Here is a 21,282-nt window from a genome sequence, read left to right on the forward strand (position 1 = left end):
GTGGAAGTACTGGATTCTCCAGTCACTTTGCTTCCTTTTTGCAGATACATAAACTGAAATATTCCAAAATCTCACCAGAAAGAGATTGCTTACGTAATAATTTTAATCTGCTTTTTCAAGATTAAAATGGGAATGGAGAAGAACTGTAGTTCCTTCATGGTAGTTGCTGGGCAACAGGCAAGTGGGTAAGCGATGAGACAAATAACTAAGGAAGACTCCCGTTTCTGTTACTGCAGGGAGAAATACAATTTTTGAGTGTGATCCCCACAGCATTCTTCATTTTAGTTGGTTCAAATTTTCGTTTAAGTTTATTAAAATAATAGCTGTATTCTAAGCAGTGAAATCTTACTATTAGTCTTCTTGTACATTTTTCAGTGTTTCCCTTCTATAATGAAAAAAAGAAAGTGTTGCTGTAAGAAAGCAAATCAGTAAAATCAGTTGTGGTTTAAAATGAATCCTAAGTTTGTGCAGTTGTAATTTGCTGCATTAATCTTTCACAGTAAATCTCCCATTAAAGTTAAGGTGAACTTTGCATCGATGCAGATTAAGTGTTTCAAGGAGGATCTCTATATGGTTTCCATGTTACTTTTTTTTAAAGATGATGTTGTACTTCTTATCCAGGTATATTATATATGTCTTATAATACAGACTCATCTACAGTGTTAGAAATTGCATGCCTGTGATTTTGTGTTTTTATTCCTTGAGCTTGGATTTACATCAGCACACTGATGGCTGAGAAACAACCTTATAGTACAGAAATGAGAAACTTTGGACATGATACTAGAAATCTCTCCAAATACAAGTAGTGCCTTGGTTTATGCCTCTGCAAAAGAATCATAGTACCATTATTTGCCAGTAACATCATAGTATTCCATTTCCGTTAAATCTGTGGAATGAAGTACATGAAAGACTTGATCTTATGCATTATTAGGAGCACATGGATTGCAAAAGATTTGGAATATATTCTTTGTTTTCTCTTCACAATGTTTTGCTTATACAGGAGTGGTACATTGCTTTGTTTATAATTTTTTATATGGGTTACTTTAAGCACTGTGTATTTAGAGCACATGCTCTGATTTCACTGTTCCAGTTCAGAATATCAAAGTCATATTTAAATGGAATTAGACTGCTAAAAAAAATCCCAACACCATGTATTTTACAATGTGATTAAAAGATTTTATTCAGGTATTTGGGATGAATGTGTGAAGTAGTTGCAAACAAATGCATTTTGTGCTTGCCACTTGTTTTGCATTTCTCCTAGTATTTTTTTATGGAGAAGTTCAGTGCTACATATAAGTACTGTTTTCAATATGCTTCAGAATCTGGACTGAAGAGTAAACTTGTGAAACATCTAAAATTTACATAAAACTTACATAAAATAGTCTGAGGTTTTTGAGAGAGAAACACACATTTTTGTATTCTGAAGGATATCTTTACTAGGCATATTATTTAGTAGTTGCTATTGAATATGTTAGAAGGTGTGAAGACTGGGGGTGTTCTTGGAGATGTGTCCATTTTTAAAAGTGATATGAGCCCTGAAATATTCCCAATAAGATGTGATGCAGCAGTAAAGTCTGCATGGACACCACTGTCACTTGTTTTGCACATGTATGTGTGATAGTTTATGAGAATGTGACATCTCTTATCACAGTGTGCAATAGCAAGAGCAAACTGTTCCTTTTTTCTCCATCACCTTTGGACAATATCTCTATTGTTAGCTTATTCAAAATTTATTTTTGTATTTTTTATTATTTTGTTTCTTTTTTGTTTGGACCATTTTATTTCTATTTGTATTTAGTCAGGAATATTTCAGAATTTGTATTCTGACATTGTGGGTTTTAAATTATGAAAGCTCTATAATGCTGAGTCAGTTTCTATCATTTATAAATCTAAACAAATAAATAGGTAGAGGACTATACAATTGATTAGGTGCTCATGATTATGTTGGGTTCTTGGTGGCTTTGTTTTATTTCTTCTGCTTTCTCTAAGTCTCAGGAATTAGTTATCCTCACCAGCAGGCAACTGGATTTGAGGGATTAATAGCCTAATTCATATTGCAAATCCTACAGAGCTGTGATGTACTCATGTCCTTCCAAACTGGATAATTTTTGCATAACCAGGACTTGCCAAGCGTTTTGGAATAAACCCAAATAAAAGTAGCCTGCTTTAGGGGGTGCTTAACTAATCAATAGTCAGTCAGGAGTCAGGTGTTTTAAATTAAGTGGGTTTTAGATTAAAACTGTGTTTGCTTTTATCATTGGTATCCAGCCAGCAGCAACCTCTAATGGGCTTTTCCACCTTTTTAGCCACTTCTCCCACACCTTTATCGGCACTGGAAATTCACATTTGGTAAATGATACTCCCTCCACTGATCTTGTCAGTTTAATACTTCTCCAGCAGCAAGGAAAGCTTTGTCTACCTGGATTTTGGACATGTTTTCAGGAGATTGATCGATGATTACAGTTCCCTGACATCCAGCCTTGAAGAAAGTTCTGGATCTGTGAGCTGTTTAATCACACCAGATCATCAAACTTATTCTACTGCCATTGGTATCTGTGACAATTTGGTCATCCTAACTTTGGTAAAACCAGTTTTAATCCATTTTTCTATGAGATTTTGTGACTCTGCCCTCTGATTATGTTTTACAAGGTTTCCCATTTATCAAGCTGGCAGCCTTGTGCCCTTTCTGGAGGCATCTAGTCAAGTGTGTGTACAATATTGAGACAGTGGAACTAAAGAACAAAATAGTATGTCATGTATTAAACTCAATCCAATAATTCAACATTTTATTTCAGTTGATTATCACAAAATATAGAGCACATCTGTCTGTGGTGATTGAAACCAGACTTGTTTATGATTGCTTGCTTTGATACTTCCATCTTCCCTACACAAAGCTGAGCATCAGTTGTATGTAAGCAGTGATTTTTTCCCCTCAGAAATGAGTGATAACTTCAACTACTTGTTTCAGAAAATGTATTCTAAATGTTGCCTTCAGTAAAGTCTTAGGATACTGAATGTTTCTCCCTCTAGTTCATAGGAAAATGCTTGGAATATTTGTACTTAACAGTCTAAGGAGAAACAATTTAGTTCCTTAAACCAACCAACCAAAAAATTCAGAAAGAGTTGTGTCTTTTCTGCTTTGCATTATCTGGCATGAGCAAACAATCCTTGCTGTCAGGAACGGTTTGTGATACATTAGCTCAAGTGTCTCAGTCCACAAAGAGAAGGAAAAGCAGTTGGTCAGGTACAAGGGCTGACTTTTCTACCCCACAGAAGGGATTTTAAAGATTTTAAGATGAAACAAAACTTGAAGGCTTTTCTTTTGTCCCTCCTACCTTTCTGGAAAGGAAATCAAGAAAGAATAAGGAGACAGCAAAAACAGTCTCAACCAGAAAGTGATCCAATGGTCAGATGCATTTACTTGGGGACCTCAGGAACTGGCCCTTCAATTTTTTCTTTATATAAATTACTTAAGGAGTTTGAAACGCACTTTTCAGCCTTAAAGGAACAGTCCATGCCCAATGAGCTGTCAGCTCCTCTGGAGTGTGTTACTCACAAGAAGTTCTGCTGAAAGTCCAACATACTATTTTGGAAAATATTCATAGGCTGGGGAGCTGATTCCCAACACTTCTGTATTTGATTTTACCACTGTTTATATGTTTTTGTCACCATGCCAAACCTAAATCTTGCCATATCCCTATCAGTGTTTTTTTCCTAGTATTGTTTTGTTTTATGTAGATATGGGTAAGGCTCTGTGATCCCAGGGATCAAAGAATCATTATATGCATACATACATTTTCATTTCAAAAATGTCATTTACTGTGGCAGTCTGAACAGTTCTCTTGAACTTTGTTGCTATCTCTGATGCTTTCATATGTGATAGGTGCCATAACTGACAGTGTGTGTGGATGTTGTGGTTTGACTCCAGAGCAGCCAAGCTCCACGCAGTTGCTTGCTCACTTTCCCACCATTAGTATCAGGAAGAAAATCAGAAGGGTAAAAGCTCATGGGTTGAGATAAAGACTTTAATAGAGAAAGCAGAAGCAATGCACACAAGCAAAGCAAAAGAGGGAATTAATTCAGTGCTTCCCATGGGAAGCAGGTGTTCAGCCATCTCCAGGGGAGCAGGGCCCTCCTACAGGTACTTGGGAAGACAAACGGCATCACTCCAAATGTCCTCAGCCTTCCTCCTTCCTCCCACTTTATATACTGAGCGTGATGTCATATAGTATGGAATATCCCTTTGGTCAGTTTGAGTCACCTGTCCGGGCTGTGTCTCCTCTCAGCCTCCCAAGCACTCCCAGCCTCCTCACCAGCATGGCAGCATGAAAAGCAGAAAAGGCCTTGGCTCTGTGTAAGCCTTGCTCAGCAATAACAAAAGCATCTCTATATTATCAACCCTGTATTCAGCACAAAACATAACCCCATAGTAGCCACTGTGAAGACAATTAATTCTATCCCAGTCAAAAGGAGCACAATGGGTCTCCAGCATCTATGAAGTTTGGCCTGACAAAATCAGTTATTTGTCTTTGAGGACCCAGCCCCTGGAATCTTGAACCGGGGTGAAGAATTCAAAACACAGTAAGAGGCTGGAAAGATAGGTGCCACAGTACTGAACACTGGAAAGTACCACCCTCACAGGCAACCCTCAGCTAGCAGTACTGCAGTGAGGGCATGGAAGGTGGGGTAGATGTGGTGGGCCACTGGGAGGAAGTGATTTCTCACATGGGAGTTTCCAGAGTCACCAACTGATTAGCAAAACCATGCAGCTGCTGTTCGTTCATTTAGAAATGTGTTGGACATAATGTGGGCACATGTGTTCTCCACAGGATAGAGTCAGTTGTTGCTGGTGTGCTCCACATCTGTATGCAGTGCAATGTGACATCGCACAGCACTGGGTAAGGAAAGGGTTTTAGTATTCTGAGGCTCTTCTCTGCCAGTTGCTGCAGAAGGATGTTATAACAGTATGACAGCATTTTATTTGACCATATGTGTGCTCATAATAGTTTGTGCCTGCTGACTATACAGTTGGAAGAGGTACAATGCAATTAGCTGAAATTTTTGATGTTGCAAGAATTTTGACCTGGTTCAGTTTTAGATTAGGACAAGTGGTAAATCTGCTCTATTTTTTTTTCCCTATTGCTATGCAAGTTTATGTTGGCAGTGGTTTAGATTTTCTACCCTTAAGGTATATGAAAGTATGAATACCCATACATGCAAAATGACAAAATGCATGCATTTATATAACTTCACAATTACACTCTAGACATATTGGAGCATCGTCCATTAAAGAGGGTTAAAAAAAGTTTACAATTACTTTTTTTTTAATTATCTCCCACAGCTTTTAATTATTTTTCTCCCATTGTTCCTGGATACAAGTCTGGAGAAATAGTCCAAAAAGGAATTCTTCAATACAAATAAAGAAGATTGTACCAGCTAATTGTGATTTTCTGCAACTCAGCTTTACAATATAAACTTACATGCATGCCAACTTTTGCATTTTGTTTCCTGGTGGCAAAATTGATAGAGATCTGCTATGTCTCTCTCCTCTTCACTTTGATTTTTAAAACTAGCACAATGGACCACTAAATTTTTGGGGGTTTTTGTCCTAGCCTTGCAAACCTTTGAAAATATGTTCAAGAAGACTCTTTATAACTTTTGTCAAAATGTGTCAAGCTGATAATCAAATCATTAGAATATCCTAAGTCAGAATTTTTTTCTGGAAATATGAATAGTAGCTTTTCCTTACTTTATATCACTTTACAGTCATATTATTTTTGTCCCCAGAAAGATATTGAGGAAATTGAATGACAGTAAGTACATGCCAGCTAAAGCTTTGCTTCTTCCATTGACTGCAGTCTTGTTGGTCCAGCTTTACAGTCAGACTTTACTTCTGGCACCTTTTTCAAGGCAGAAAATTCTCTTTCCATGTTAGTTTCTATGCTTATGTTCATTAATGAACTTACTCAAAAGATAAGTGCCTCCTGGAATGCCTGTTTTTATGAAGAACTTTCCATAGTGGGACCTGTGTAATAGCACACTACACATTCTTTTTTCTTGATAGTCCTGCATAAAGACTTGAAAGACTTTACAGAATTATGTTCTTTTTCATTAAAACAGTATGGAATGAAAAACATGATCCAAACTCCCTTGCAGACAACTAAAAGACTTTGACTGATTTGAATCAGATAGATCAGATCAAGTGGCAAACAATGCAAGCCATGCAAGACCTAAATTTAAAAATTTTTAAATTCACAAACTGCTAAGACTATACTGTAATGCAGAAAATTAATTCTGAAATATTGTAGAATATAAATGGAGTTTCTTTATGGTGAAAAAGAGTCAGGCCACAATTTTCTTTGCTTAAGTCATACACAAAATGAATCAGTATATATGGGAGGAATTTATAATTTAGTACTTTTTTTATAACATGGCTCTTCACTAACACCTACACAGCCATGAACAGAGCTTACATGGCCTGCTGAAATTTATAACAAGAAAAGGAAATCAAATTAATTCCTGCTAATAATTTCACTTTCTTTTTAATTTTTACTGGATGATTAATCAACTCCATTTGTTGAGAACTCAACTGCTATTTATTGCTGTTATGTAAATGTAGATTTTCACAAACTAAAAATAGTGGTTTCTTGTAATATCAGGCAATTAAAATTCTGAAATGTAACTAAAAAGAACCAGTGATTGTATCTTCATAATCGAATTTAAAGATTATAATTGGACTTTTGACAGATTTTTAGCATATAATGAGGACAAAAGATAATTGAGCGGTTTGAATAAACTTTACTACAGAAAAAATCAGTCATAATTTGGTTTTATATCTGTTTCCAGAAAAATTCATGGATCTTACTAAGTCAAATAAAATTCAGTTGTTGTTTTCTCTAATAAAACTTGACCAAGAAATGCAACAGATAAGATCTGGAAATCCAGCAGGGTGCTGGCCTTGGGCTGACTTACAGGAGAAAACAGTGTTTACCAAATAGAATACAGCTTCCAAAAGTACAAAATAGCACAGTTGAAGCTGCAAAAGTTTAGCAACCTTTCTCATTTATATCATGTACCTCTTAAAGGTTTTTACACCTGTAAATTAAAAAGCAATTTAACACAGAGGTCCATACCATCCTCCCTGGTTTTCAGCTAGGCGAAACTAGAGCATAATGAAAGCAAAACTGTTCATCCAAGGTCACTGATTAAACCCTGGTAGAGTTGGAATTCAAAATTCCTGAGTCCTAAATGAAAATGTTCTCTAGTTGTTCTCAAAGCCAGTATCATTCTCCTGCCATGAATCAGATCTCTGAAGTTTAAATAGTTTTATAATGGTATTTCTCTTTCTTTTAACTCATTCATTCTGATGATCTCATGACTGTTGTCTGTTTTGGAGAATTTAGCTCTGCTTGTCCAACAGAAGTTGGAAGCACTAATGGTCCTTGTATTATACCATCCTTAAATAAAAATCTGCTTGTGTCACCAAAGAAGTTGAATAACCTGGGGAATATTTGCTTGTCCATGTAAGAAGAGCTGTGCACCTGTTCCTTTGAAAATAGGTGTACAGGTCATATGCATAAAATTGCTTGTAAGTAAATCATATTATTTGCTATTTTTAAATTTATTTGCAGTCAGTACAAAAAAAAAAATCCCAAAACAGAACTACAGCTAGTATAAATATAGCTATTTTTAGTAGTATGATAAGGAAAATATAACATGGTATAATATAATGTATGTTTTTGGACTTGCAGAGTGTAGTTTTGCTTGTCTTGACTTGAAAATGTGTAGATCTAAGTCTCCTGAATTAATAAGTATTCCCTCTGATGAATTGAACATCATGTAATTTATTGAAGTCTGGTCTGTCTTACTACAAGAAGTGTTTTTTGCAAAAATGACCTTAAATAAATATTTGAAATTGTGTTTTGAAATGCATCTTAGAGGTCATCTTCCAACTCTATCAGTTGTTCTTTAAATGTCAACATTGAAATTTTATCTCTGTCTGCTAAAACTGTAATACTACATCAAAACCATTCAAACACAGGTCCGGTGTAAATCTGCCATATGTTATCTATAGCTATCACAGATATACATGTTCTAATGCTATATCAGCATCTCACTGACCTCTCAGGTGTCTTTACACATAATTGAGCTTTTGCTGAATCTCTGAGCCAAGGTTTAAGATGAGCAGATTCAGTTAAATCTCTTCCTAGACCAGTCACTAGAGGGAAGCAAAGACCTTCACGTGCCTGTTCATGACGTCAATCAATGTGTATGTCCTCACTGACAAAATCTGGTCAGTATTCAATCTAAAAATTTTAAAAAGGCTTATTTGGTGAAAAATAACCCTTTGGAAAAGAAAGAAAAAAAAAAAAAAAAAAGACAAAATCTATTTCTGTATGGTTTATTTCCAGAGGCCATTGTCATTAAAATATAGAGTTATTTTCATGAGTCATATTTTCAGAATTTGAATCTAGATTAGAAATTCAGTGCAGAGTGGATAAAGAAGACAGGTTCAAGACTTTCAGGCTTTGAAGCATCCCAATATTCAGAAAAATACATTGAAATATTAGTAAAATAGTAGCTATGCAGTTGCATCATATTGCAAAACCTAAGATAAAATATACCATTTTCTTGATATCTTTAGTTATCCATGCTTCCATTCCATTTTTTTTTTCTGTGGTACTTAAAGTCTCATCCTGTATGAGAAGTTTTTCAGTGTATACCAGATAAACAGATCAAAAGAACATCACGTCATTAAATGAGACTATTTCATCATGCACTGTTTCAGCAAAGAGAAAGCATAACGTGTATATATCAACTCATATTTATCTTACAGTTTATGACAGATTATAAATGGAGGAGGTTTACCATATACTATATTTTTACTGTAGTTAATTCAACTCTCTTCTACTTAGTGAGAATGCAACTCAACTTACTATTCTCTACTATGAGCTAGGCTGGTTTAATTCCTTTAAAACAGAAACACTTGAGGCCAATGTTGCATTTGATAAAATGTGACATTTCATTAAAGGAATATATCTGATATGAATTGAATTAGCCAAAAAACTTAAATTATCAGAAACAAAGATAAAAATAATGTTTGGGGGTTTATCACTTAAAATTCTAAATGATTGAAAGATTGCAAGGACAATATTTGTACAACTTATCACTTAATTTGAATGGAAGATCTTTTATTAAGTTTAAACTATGCAGGGTGGCCAAACCTTAATGAGAATAATACAAATGTATATCAGGATTTAAGCAAGTTTAAATGGAAGGTAATATGCTAGATGAAGAGCTCCAAGCAAAGCAATTTCACAAAAAACCCAAAACTGCTGTGTTGAATAACTGCTAGATTATGGCTAAATAGATTTTTAGCTGAAAGCATGGTGTATTTGTAATAGTTTTTTAATGTTATCATTGTCTGCTCTGATAATATTGAGTAAGAGAGATTTCTTGTATAGCTAGTTAACTAAATGTAATATACATATGCATTCAAGTGCATGTGCTGGGGATAACATTCTGCAGTCATGCTATTATTCAAAGTAATGGAGTATATAATATAATTCTAAATTTCACAGGCTACAGTTATGATTCTTGATGGTACATGTTATCCTAATGATGCAATTTCTAGCGGTTGTCTTTTCTGTTCTATCTACCCATAACTATGGAAGCAAAACAAAATATCTCTGCATATATCAAAAACATGCATTAAAATGCCATCATGTGACTGTCAGTTCATGACTTAACATGAATATGATCCTGATGTCAAGTTTACCAGTATATCCATAGAAGGCCCCAGGCTTAAAAAACATAACAGATTTGGACAGTAGGAATGGAATCACACCACGCGTATTGGCACAAATCCAGGAGTCAGTCCATCAACATGAATGGCAATAATTAAGGGATTGCATACACTGACATGTAGAGCAATAGAGAGCTAGAAAAATAAGATCACTGCTTATGCTGAATCTGATATATTTGCGTGCTTAGCCTGTAAAAAGTACATTTTGACCAGACTTAAAACTAAATCCTTTAGGTTTATACTACCTCATGATTGCTATTTTGACTGAAATATAGAGCTATTAAATGTCTTTTTTAAATGCTGGTGTGTACTTCTTTGATACCTGCTCAGTTTTAATGGTTATTCACAAAAATTACCTACGATTTTAATATATCAAAATAGCTTAGAATGTAAATATATAAAATATGAGATAATAGCACAAACAAAAGATATTTAAAACAAAAAAGAATTATTTCATTTGAGCAATTTCTGATTGCATTTAACCAGTATAGTGCCCTGCAGCTAGTACAGAAATTCTTAAAAGAGAGCAAGAGTCAGCAGCATTCAGGAAGTAGTCTAATCTCTTTTTAAGCAGTTTATACTCCAAAAGTTGTAGCATGTACAGGAGAAAGTCGATAGTATCTCTTTCTATGCATATCACATCTTCAGCTCATTCTTCCCTTCCCTCCCCCTTTTTCTTATAAGTGGACAAACATCTGAAGTTTTAGGTACACAAGCTGTGCGTGCGCTTACACACATACTTCATCATTTTGTGTATACACAGAGATTAAAATCTTTGAGGAATAAAGGATGTAAAAATATTTACCATCACCCCCTCAACAAGTACAATTGAAAATATGAAGCATCCATCTCTTTATTTTATTACACAGCAAAGCATGCTCTGTATACTGCAATGCATACTGAAAAATTTATATGACGTCAGGTTCTACATGCTCTCAATGTAATTTATATTGGAGAACATATACTGATCTTAAATTAGATAACAAACACCTCTTGTATATTGCCTCTTCTTCATTGCAAATGCAAGAGAAAAACCATGCTAAATTTACAAAATCGCCTGGTTTTATCTTTGTCTATCTATCTATCTATCTGTCTGTCTATCTATTTATATATCTCTTTGTCTGTCAGCTATCTATCATCAATCTATCTTTCCTTAGTTACTCTGCCTGTACCGACTGCTAGAATATGTGGTTTTTTGTTTTTTCATCTGAAGCAGACTATTCTGTTCTCATATTTTTGTAACTGATTTACACAAGAAAACTCTGATTAGACACATTCTTTTCCTCTGAGGAAATTTTTCTACCTAGTAGGTAGAAAAATTTTCATCACAGCCAAGGAAATACATGGATGTCTAAATATCATAATGAGTCAGTGTTTCAGCCGAAATGAGAGAACAAGATGCTCTTAGGTCCACAACCCTGTGACCTAGCCACTAGAATTACTCAGCTTTCTTTAGTCTGAAAAATGTCTAGCACTTGTGAAAGGACCCACATGATCCTGGCTTCATTCTCACCTTCCTGCAAAAATGGAAACATCTCTTGTGTGTCATTTTAAGGAACCATGAAAGGCTAGTGTGTAGGTGCACAGCTATCTAAGAATGATGATACAAGATGAAATCCCAGACAGCAACCATCTTAATATCTGGAAAACACAGAAGCTGCTTGTTCAGACAATTGTGGGGAAGAAGCAGGGAGAACTGGGAGTGAGGTGAGAAGGTATTTGTTAACACATTCTGCTGTGTATGGAGTTTCTGTAGATACTGGGCATTCTGTTTTAGAGACACTCTTCTGTTACAACCTCTCCGTGCTACTGCCAGCTCAAACTATTATCTAAATGTCATTTTATAACCTATACAACTAATGTTCCTTTTGGTTTGACTAGATCTTTACATTTTCAGTTTGCTTTGATTAATCCAATTGTTTCTGAGAAAATAACCAAGGAAAACCCAGGTCAATATTCTGGGGATGTGAGTAAGTGTTTGATATTATTTGTATTTGACTTCAAAGTATAGGTCATCAGTGGCCAACTATAAAGCTGATGTTTTTAATAATTTCTCTTCTGGATTTCTATTTGTTTAGGTTTTTTTAAGATGAGGTATATTACATACTGGATATCTTAATGTGTTTGAATAGGCCCTAGATTTAAGGGTTAATATTAAAGGCTCAATTTAGATACCTTAATACAAGCATGGAGAACAATTTCAGAATATATGTACAGAAGATAGAAGAAAATATGCCTTTCAAAGCAGGGTAAGGCGCAGACACCAGAAGACTTCTCTAGCAGTACTGTAGGTAGAAAATTAAATCAATTGCTAACAGCAGAATCAACTGCATAATTGAGAAAATGAAAACACTCAGAGGTGTATATCTGCAAGTGCTGCTGTCACAGGGTACTGTATACAGGTAAGCTGTCTTCTAGGCTCTATAGACTGTACTGACACGATATCCTTTGACTAATGGAAACTTAAATATTTTGCATACCTATACGTACTTAAATTTAGAAATTTAGAAGTTTCAATACCAGACTGAATTCTGCCCTATATATCAATTTCTACCTCAGCATATGGATTTTCAGATTATGTCCTTGCAGTAAACACATGCTTAATAAAAAGATAAGGATGACCTTCTGTAAAATAACCCAAGGACAAATTCTTTGTGGAGTGCTAGGGGTTCTCACAGCTTTTTCTTTCCAGGAGATCGCCCTCACCATCAGACTACAAATAATAATCTCATGAAGCTGCGTAAAAATAATAAGCATAATTTAAAATATTAAATATATGCTATTGACATTGAACTCACAAAACTGGATAGAGAAAAAAGAGGTTTGGAAGTAAATGAACATGTTATGTCTGTAGTTCTTGGATAAACATTTTCCAACTTAGTAAATTCAGTGTTAAGGACGTAGTGACAATGAGTAACTTTATGAAGGAAATATCCTCCAAAGGCAACATACAAAATAGCCATATCTTTTCAGAGAACAGGAAATGCATTCAATGGGGTTAATATTGGAAATATAAAATCAATTTGATAGACTTCTTTGAATAAAATAAAAGGAGAAATGAGTCCTCATCAGGAATAAGACATGCTCTGAAACATAATGTCTAATTTCTAAATCATAGTTTGTAGTCAGAATCAGGGCATAACAAAATAATATTTTATCTTCTCTCCACACTTGGGCTAGATACTAAAAAATGTATATTTGTGATCCTACAAGGTTGATTATGTTCCCAAAAGCATTTTGAGGCATTTTCTGCCCTCTTTACAAACCTATTTATTAAGTGAAAGGGCTTTAATATATTATCAGCTTTCCATCATGTTATCACAGTTAAGAAGCAGAGATTACAATGAAGTTGGTTAGATGGTACACAGTCAATCCATTCTCATTATTCTCATTGTAACAGCTGTTAAATGAAATTATCTGATATTTACCATAATCTTGCATAACTTTATGAATGCTATAATTGGTATTGAACAGACTTCCCAGTATGTGTTTAAAAGCAGTGTAGATCCTATATTCTGTATTCTTGAGGTGAAAACAAGCCTAGGATTTCATATATGTGACATTTTGTTTTCTTTCTTTTTTTTTTCTTTTTTTTTTTTTTTTGTACTGCAAACACTTCTGGCTATATGGTTCCTCTGCTGTATTTTTTTAATAATGAGAAGGTCTGACATTTGTGAAGCAGAAAATCTAGTCTGATTCTGCGTAGTGACACAAATAAAGACCACAAACTTCCCATGATCTTTTAATACCAGTTGTATCTCAATGGTTTTGATTGCCTCTCAAATCAGTTCCTAAAGGCCAAAAGCTGAGAAATAACCTTGTTAACCTTTCTTAATTGAAGTGTGTGATGTACTCTAAAACATAAAAGCCAGAACTGAATGGCTGACATCACACGCCCCTTTCCCCTGCCCACTGATATGGCGCCCTTATTTTGTCACGTGAATTGAAATTAATTTAACAAGACAGTTAGCACTCACACCTACAACTAGAACACATTTAGGTGCAAACATCCTGGTTACAGGGATTACCTCTGTCAGCAAGCAGGAGCAGGACTACATAGCAAGAAAACTAATTAACAATAAAATATTATCAGAAACACTATAAAAAGCCTTTCATGAATTGTGTCTTATAAATATTCTAAAACTGGTTTTCTGAACCATGCACTGAGTAATTCCACATGCTATCAAGTTTGGGTTGCTTGCTCTCAGTTCTCACTTAAACCTCATATTTTAGTCTCTTCTTCAGTATGCTGTACAGGGCATAAATTCTGATCATCATTAAATCACATTTTTATTACATTTTATGCATTCTTTCCAGAAGGATGTGTAAAAATAATGGAATTTTAGTCTGAGAGATATTTTGCCCTTTACAATAATGTAATCAGTGAAACGTGTGGAAACTCCGAAGCAGTTAGTTGAGTGGTAAAAAAGCAATGAATAACATAAGGATCATATTTCTTTCCAGAGAACAAAAAAAGTTCTGGTTAACAAATAATTCAATACTTACTTATTTTGCTCTTGAGCATACAATCAGTTAACTTAGAAATATCTATCTAAAGTTATTTTAGTTTATGTGCTTTTTTCTTCAATCTTTCAGTATAGTGATGTATAAAGTAATTTTTTAATACTGCAGCTAATATACCCTGTGTTTTCAACTTGGTCTCCAACTGGGTGAAAATGTTAGAATTTTTTACAAATACTATGTCAATGACACTTGCAATTTTTTTCCATAAACTATGAGAAGAGCAGATTAGCCTCTACTGCTAATTTTTAGTGGAAAAATGTAAACCAAAACCATAATATAGCAAAATGCTATATAGCATGCATTCCAATTAGTTATGTAAGTAGGTTCATTATCTTTAGTCCATGTGAGTTTAGTTTGATAGCTGCACATTAAGTGAGCTTGTCTATGAAATTATTGGTGCCATTTGTCTACCTAAATTTGAGCTCCTGCTTTGTTGAACTGAAAGTTCCTTTATCATTTATCTGCTGAAAGAAAACTTCAGTAGGTTGTTAAAGGCCAGAGTACAACTGTAGCTAAATTTTAAAAGAAAGAAAATAGATACATTTAATACCAAGTGTACTCCTGTCTTAAAAGGCGTTTCTCAGGTAAGGACTGAGAACAATTATGCCATCCAAAAGTTTGGTAGTTTAAGCAGACATGAGTAGACCCAGGTTAAAAAGAGATAGGTTAATTTTGGATTTTATTATAACTGAGATCTGCTTTTATGGGAAAAAAATATTTGTAGTATTCTTAACTGACCATCGAAGTCTTCATTTTCTGTTTTAATTGTACACTTCCTTACTCAATAAAAGTCCAGATGAGACATCTAGAGGCCCTTGAACAAAACCAAAATTCATCAACACATACAGGGGAGAATTTAATGCAGTGAAACTCTTTGTCCAAATAAGTGCAAAAGAATACAGCACTTTTTTGAAAAGAGTCTGCATCAGAATGGCATTATGAAGTGTCATATTTTCTTTCAGTGACTTCCATTTAACTTTGGATGGGTTTATGACTAAAAACAAACAAACAACAGACAAACAGCCTGTTCTCACTGTAAAACCTCAGTCAGAGAGCTGAAAGCTCAGTGGTGTCCTTTCTGGTGATCAATAATTCTTCCCATTGGAGTGAACTGACAGAACTGGTAAAGATGCACCAAAGCTGTGCACCATAAGATGATTCTTCATGTACTGAAGCTGCGCATTTTCTTTAATTCACTCTCCCCAGCTATAAGAGGTCTGTGTTGGTAAAAGAAGTACTGCTGCTGCTAAGATGATACTGGTATGCTACCCTTGTCAGTGCCATTTTAAAGAGGAAAATAATTGCCACTTTACAAATGAGAAATCTGAAACCCAGATGTGCTTGTTTAAGTTCAACAGAGGTGAAACACTAGGAATTCAGAAGTAGACATTGAACCCACAGCTTCTGAGTCCGTGTGAACTCTCAGGGATTCTGTAATGTCAAATATGTAAGAAGTCCCTGAAGCAGGATTCCCAAACTTTCCAGAGAAGAGACATCATAATTTGGTTAGCATCATTCTCCCTATTTGTTTTTTTCTGGCCCTATGAATTATATATTTGTATATTGTATATATGCAGACTGCAGCACAGTGCAAGAGGTTGTAAAAAGAGTGATCTTCAATCTAGAATTTCCAGTCCCAGAGATAAGATGCTTGTGAACTCCTTCTGTCTGATGACCTCATATCCAGATGTCCCTTCTTTGCGGTAAAAGGCATTTGGGACAACGCTGCTCCTATCTTTGTGGCAGTTTCATTTAAAAGGGAATCTGTATGCCACTGTTATCTGTGAATAGAAAGTGGTTTCAGGTGTCGACCCCTGTAGGCAATAACTAAGTGGAATTCTTAACATTTCACTTTACAGTTTTCTATTGATTCATTTATCTGTGTTTTCTTCAAAGCTGCTGTAAATACTCAAGCACCAAACTATCCCTATTCACTATTCAAAGAAACTTAAACATCTAACTCTCAGGTTTGTGAATAATAAATTTCAATGCCATGGTTACCATGTTATTTAAACACATGGCTCTTTAATGCCTACCCCCTAGCAACAGTTTCCCTGGGCTAGAATCAGTCCAAATCTGATACAAATCAGGCATTTTCCTGCTGGTCATTTGGTGCCTTTTAAAAATCAGATGAAACTCAGAGATTCTGAGGTTTTAGTTCACTAAGAAATAATTCTCATATGTGACTTTACCATTTCACAGTTTCTCTTGAGACCCACATCTCACCAAAGTATTAGATTAAGACTGATTAAACATGTATCCTTATCTAAAATCTACTGGGGGTCAATGTTCAACATCATCTGTAGGTTTGCACAATTGAAGTTGTCTTCAACATGGGATTAGAAAATTTTATATGCTTTATTAAAAATTAAACTGGAAGTATTTCAGAAAAATGTTTTAAGTCCTCCATTATGTATCCTCAAATCTTCCAGCTCCTCCCATATGTGTACAGAGAGATGCAAACTTCCAGAGTAATTTTTTTTTTTTTAATATATGGTGTTGTTTTGCTATTCTGTGTGGTTTTGAAAGTAAGGAGAAAAACCCTCCCTTTGAGAAGGGAAGATACTAAAACCAAGATGATTATAGTGGTGCTGTTTAGTTTGGAAGATGGTTTTCTCAGTTTTAAGCCTTTCTCGTGTGCATAAAACCAGCAACAAGTGTATGTGACTAATGGCAACATTTCAGTGTTGGACTTGTGATGAACTGCAAAATAACACTTACCAAGAAGCATCCCACATTTTGCTATTTCTAGTTTCCTTGATTTTCCCATCCAGTGCTCTGTAACATTGATCACAATATTTCGAGTATCACTACAGATGCCAGCTATGTCCAAAGACATCTAGATGCAAAGGGAAAAATAATATTCATAAACTGTTTCTACACCTCATCACTGCAATGTATTGCAGTGTGGAGTGGATATAGCTACACTGCCTTCAGCCACTGGTTTGGATACTGATAGATGCCTAGTTGTGGTAGAAACAGCTCAGCACAAGCAGGATAGTTTTCTCTGATTTTGTAAACGAAAGTTATTTCGGGAGCCATTATTTTCAGAGAAAAATCACTGCTATATCATGCCAAAGGAATAATCTTCCTTAGACTAAAATAAAAATAAATACACTTTTTGGGGCCATAGTAATTTCTTAACTGTACATGCTTATGATATATAAGACTATGATATGTGATTAATGTTATTTAAGTACACATTTCAAGAAATTAATTTCATTCAATATTTAACACTGAAAGAATAACAACTTTTGCCTTGCTAAGTAGTGGTCAAATAATTTACTATCTGCTTATATGCGCACAGACTTTACACTCGCATTGGACATTTGGTATCTGTCTACTTGGGTTCCTTCTTTTGTTGTGGAGGGAGGTCTTCCAGTCAGAAAGTCAGTGGTCCTGGTCAATGTTTAAATGCAGGCGTGAGGCTCACAAAAGGAAGAATCTGACTGAAGATGCTGCAAGTGGACAATTAAGTTGCCTGCCTTCCTTTAGTCTTTGATCCAGAGCAGCAGAAATGGAAGCAGTTTATAGAAAGTTGATACCAATTAGGACCCAGAAGTTAGAAATTTATTATACCATAAGATTTGCCGCTGTCTTCCACATAAAATCAGTGGAAATGTTGAGCAAATATTTTCCAGAGTATCAACAGTGGCTTCAGAGGGAAATTTGGAGGTTAAAAAAAAGTTTCTTTAATATTGCAGTTTATTTCTATGTTCATACTGTGGACGTTCAAAAAATCTCTAAAGTAAACCTTAAGTGGAATTGGACAGATGAGATTTTATAGAGAGGAACTTTCAGATAGGAAAACATAGAAAACTTCTTGAGTCAGCAGTTCTTTAAGAAGTAATCTGTAAAAGTCCATTGCTAGTACTAAATATACTTTTGCTTTTTCTGATCACCGAAAGTTCCTGTAAGCGGTATTTTTTCCTGATATTTCAATTCATGTTGCATTTCTTAAATCTTCCTGTATAATTTCAAGAAAATTATGTTATCTCTCTGCTATAAAATACACTCAGATCTGCTCATTTCTCTAGATATATATTTTAGCTTGCAATACTCCAGCAATTTTTATAATTGAATTTCACAGTTTGACTGAAAGTCATAACCTATAAAAAAATATAGCTAGACATATATATAATGAGCATTGCCATAGGCCACTTCTTTCCCCTGTATTGTATATGAATATACTAAATCTGGTTTGTTCAATATACAATGCTTGTGTTACCATATTTTCTAATAGATTATAAAAATACCATACTTTTCTTACATTCAAGGACGGATCATGAAGAATTCAAAGACTGTAATTCAAGTAGCTGCATGTAATTTTCTTTTTCTGTGGAAAGTTCGTATTTCTCATTTTCTTAACTTTCCTGTAGCAATTTTTTAGCTTACATCTTCCTCATGTTCACTCACAGACCATTAATATTTTTTTTTGTTGTCTTTCCTTTGTAATGTTTTGAGAATTCAAATATTTGAACTATGTTTCTGATCTAGTTTAAGAATGTGTTAATATCAACCAGACAGTGTTAAACATCAGTGCCCTGATGCTCAGAACAAATATTCTATATTTTCTATCATTAAAAATGAGTTAAAGAGTTATTTAAATTCTTAAATATTCCTGAAACTTCAGTAAACTCTGTCCATTTTATTATCTGAGAGAAGCATATTATTCATCTATTAGTTTTTCATGTTGATGAATATATATTTAATCAGAATGTCAGTGTCTCTGAAATATGTAAATACCTAAAAAAATAATTTGTTCCTTTTTGCAAGGCTACATCATGTCCTTTTGTTATGGTGGGTAAAAGACACCACAATGAAAACATTTAGCTAAAAGTTTCTTATTGTTCTGAGTGATTCCAGTAGCTGAATATATTCTCCTAACTAGGATTTTTTGGGGTTGTCAATCATACTGGAATGTTTTTCCTTTTCCTATTGTTATGCCATATGGAAACTTAGAATAGAAATTGAAGATGACCAGGCAAAATACTTCATCATGCTGGTGGGCTTGGAGTTTGTTATTGAGAGAGAGCATTGCAGGAAGAGAACCAACTGCAGAAATGTCACTGTAACTTACAAGGTCTTGAGTAGACCTATAACATTAAGGCAGAAAGTGCTTAGTTCCCAACTCAGAAGGGTAGAGTTAAATAAATGTAACTATTTCTATAAATGATGGAATATCTAAGGTACCCAGTGCATATTTTTGAGTCAAGGGATATTCACCATTTATAAATGCAGGAATTATTAAATCAGATAGCTATGTATCCATAGCATCATTTTTCTCCTAATATTCTATTCCCACCCAGCCATACTCCCCAAATGCCAAACTCTCAGATATAGAGATGAGATGTAGGCATATGTATTACATAAAAGGAGGGTAAAAGAAATGGATGGAAACCTTTAATGTGAGCTACTCCAAAAAATTTTCTGTTGTGCATGCTTGATAGACTATTATCTGGACTTTTACTACCAAAATAAAAATAGTTAGCAGAAAAATGCAAATAAGTTAGATTACTTTAAAATCTTCTTCTCCTCTTTTTTTTAAAATTAATTTTAGTTCTAAGTCTGTTTACAAGAGTACTAAAAACATTTGACTTAGGAAATATTCCTTTGAAAATCAGTAAGATGTGACTTGGGTGACTTTCTACATTGTAGAAAATCTGTGTGTTACATGTGCATGCTGGGAAGGTCAAATAATATCTCCATGTAGGCCATCCCTTCTCCATTACTACCTAAGTGCATTTAAACCAATTTCCAAACACACAGGCATCTTTTCTATACCTAGCAAGCAAGTTGAGGTAGAATCAAGATTTGTCTGCTTGTATCACATGCTGTAATCCTTTGATTTGAAAAGCAGACCTTAATACTGGCTCCTTCCCCCAAAATTTCTCCATGTGGTCAAATCCGCAAGCAGTACATGACTGAAAATTCATGACCCAAAGGCAATAATTCAGTATTTGTCTCTTCTAGCTCTTGTGAAAACATCCAGTACTGTGGCTGTCTCCTCTGGTGGATATGCTGGTACTTACAACACTGCCTCTGGCAGTGTCTGCTGGAGAATTGCTCAGGCAGCATTATGCTTCCATGAACCACTTTCTTTTCACTCACCCTCTGAATTTTACAAGCACATACAATATCTTCTAATTAAATGTACATCTCTTCCAAAGTGAAGCCAAAGACATTTCTTCACTGGGACGAATATTCAGCTTTCACTTTTCATTTTCTTCATACACTTTTATGTAATTATGCATGACACACACCTTCAGGTGTCAGAAGAGAGTCCTAACATTAAATTATACCATATATATTTCTGTTGCAAGGGTGCCAGTGAAATAAATTTTGAATCATTTTGTATCCAGATGTTCTGAGTCTCTAATAGCGGACTTTCCCTATGATAAATTATTTTTAATTGTATAATATTTCTTCCTAATGTTAATTTCCAATGTAAGAAAATTCACCACACTTAAAACTTAATTTATCTTTTATATAAAATGTTTGCAGTGGGTATAACAACTTCTCACCTTACTCATGGTAAGATGAAACTTCAGGACAGACTGATTTGGATTTAAAGGTCGTATGCAACAGCATAATCCAGTTAACTGTTCTGCAGAAATACAGATGTATCTCTGAACCATCTAACATTTGTTTTACTAAAGTACATTGCTAACAAGTTTCCTTTGTACATGGTTCATTAATTAATATTTTTTCATATTTGAAGAAATGAAACCCAGAAAATAATTAACAGGTACTACAGTTGTCTTTCCAAAATAAAGCAGGAGAAAGTGGAAATTCAAAGTACCACTGAGAGTCTAATTGCAACACTATCACGGTGTTTTCTTACTCTGTATTTAGCAGGATTGGGCAGGACCTCCTGGGTCGCTGCAGCCAGCTTTGTCAGGCAATTACATCATAAGATTTGGTTATAAAAGCTCTATCACGGAACCTGTTAG

General features: G+C 34.7%; 1 protein-coding gene across 11 annotated transcripts in view; it reads left to right on the forward strand.

Annotated features, from left to right (window-relative positions):
- ADGRB3 (adhesion G protein-coupled receptor B3) overlaps positions 1-21,282 on the forward strand; it is a 454,887-nt gene that overhangs the window by 277,657 nt on the left and 155,948 nt on the right. The gene's annotated exons all lie outside the window — the stretch shown is intronic.

This window comes from Corvus kubaryi, unplaced genomic scaffold, assembly GCF_017639235.1.
Source record: "Corvus kubaryi isolate FWS band 111438036 unplaced genomic scaffold, C.kubaryi_AGA036_p1.0 split3-73, whole genome shotgun sequence".
Lineage (NCBI taxonomy): Eukaryota > Metazoa > Chordata > Aves > Passeriformes > Corvidae > Corvus > Corvus kubaryi.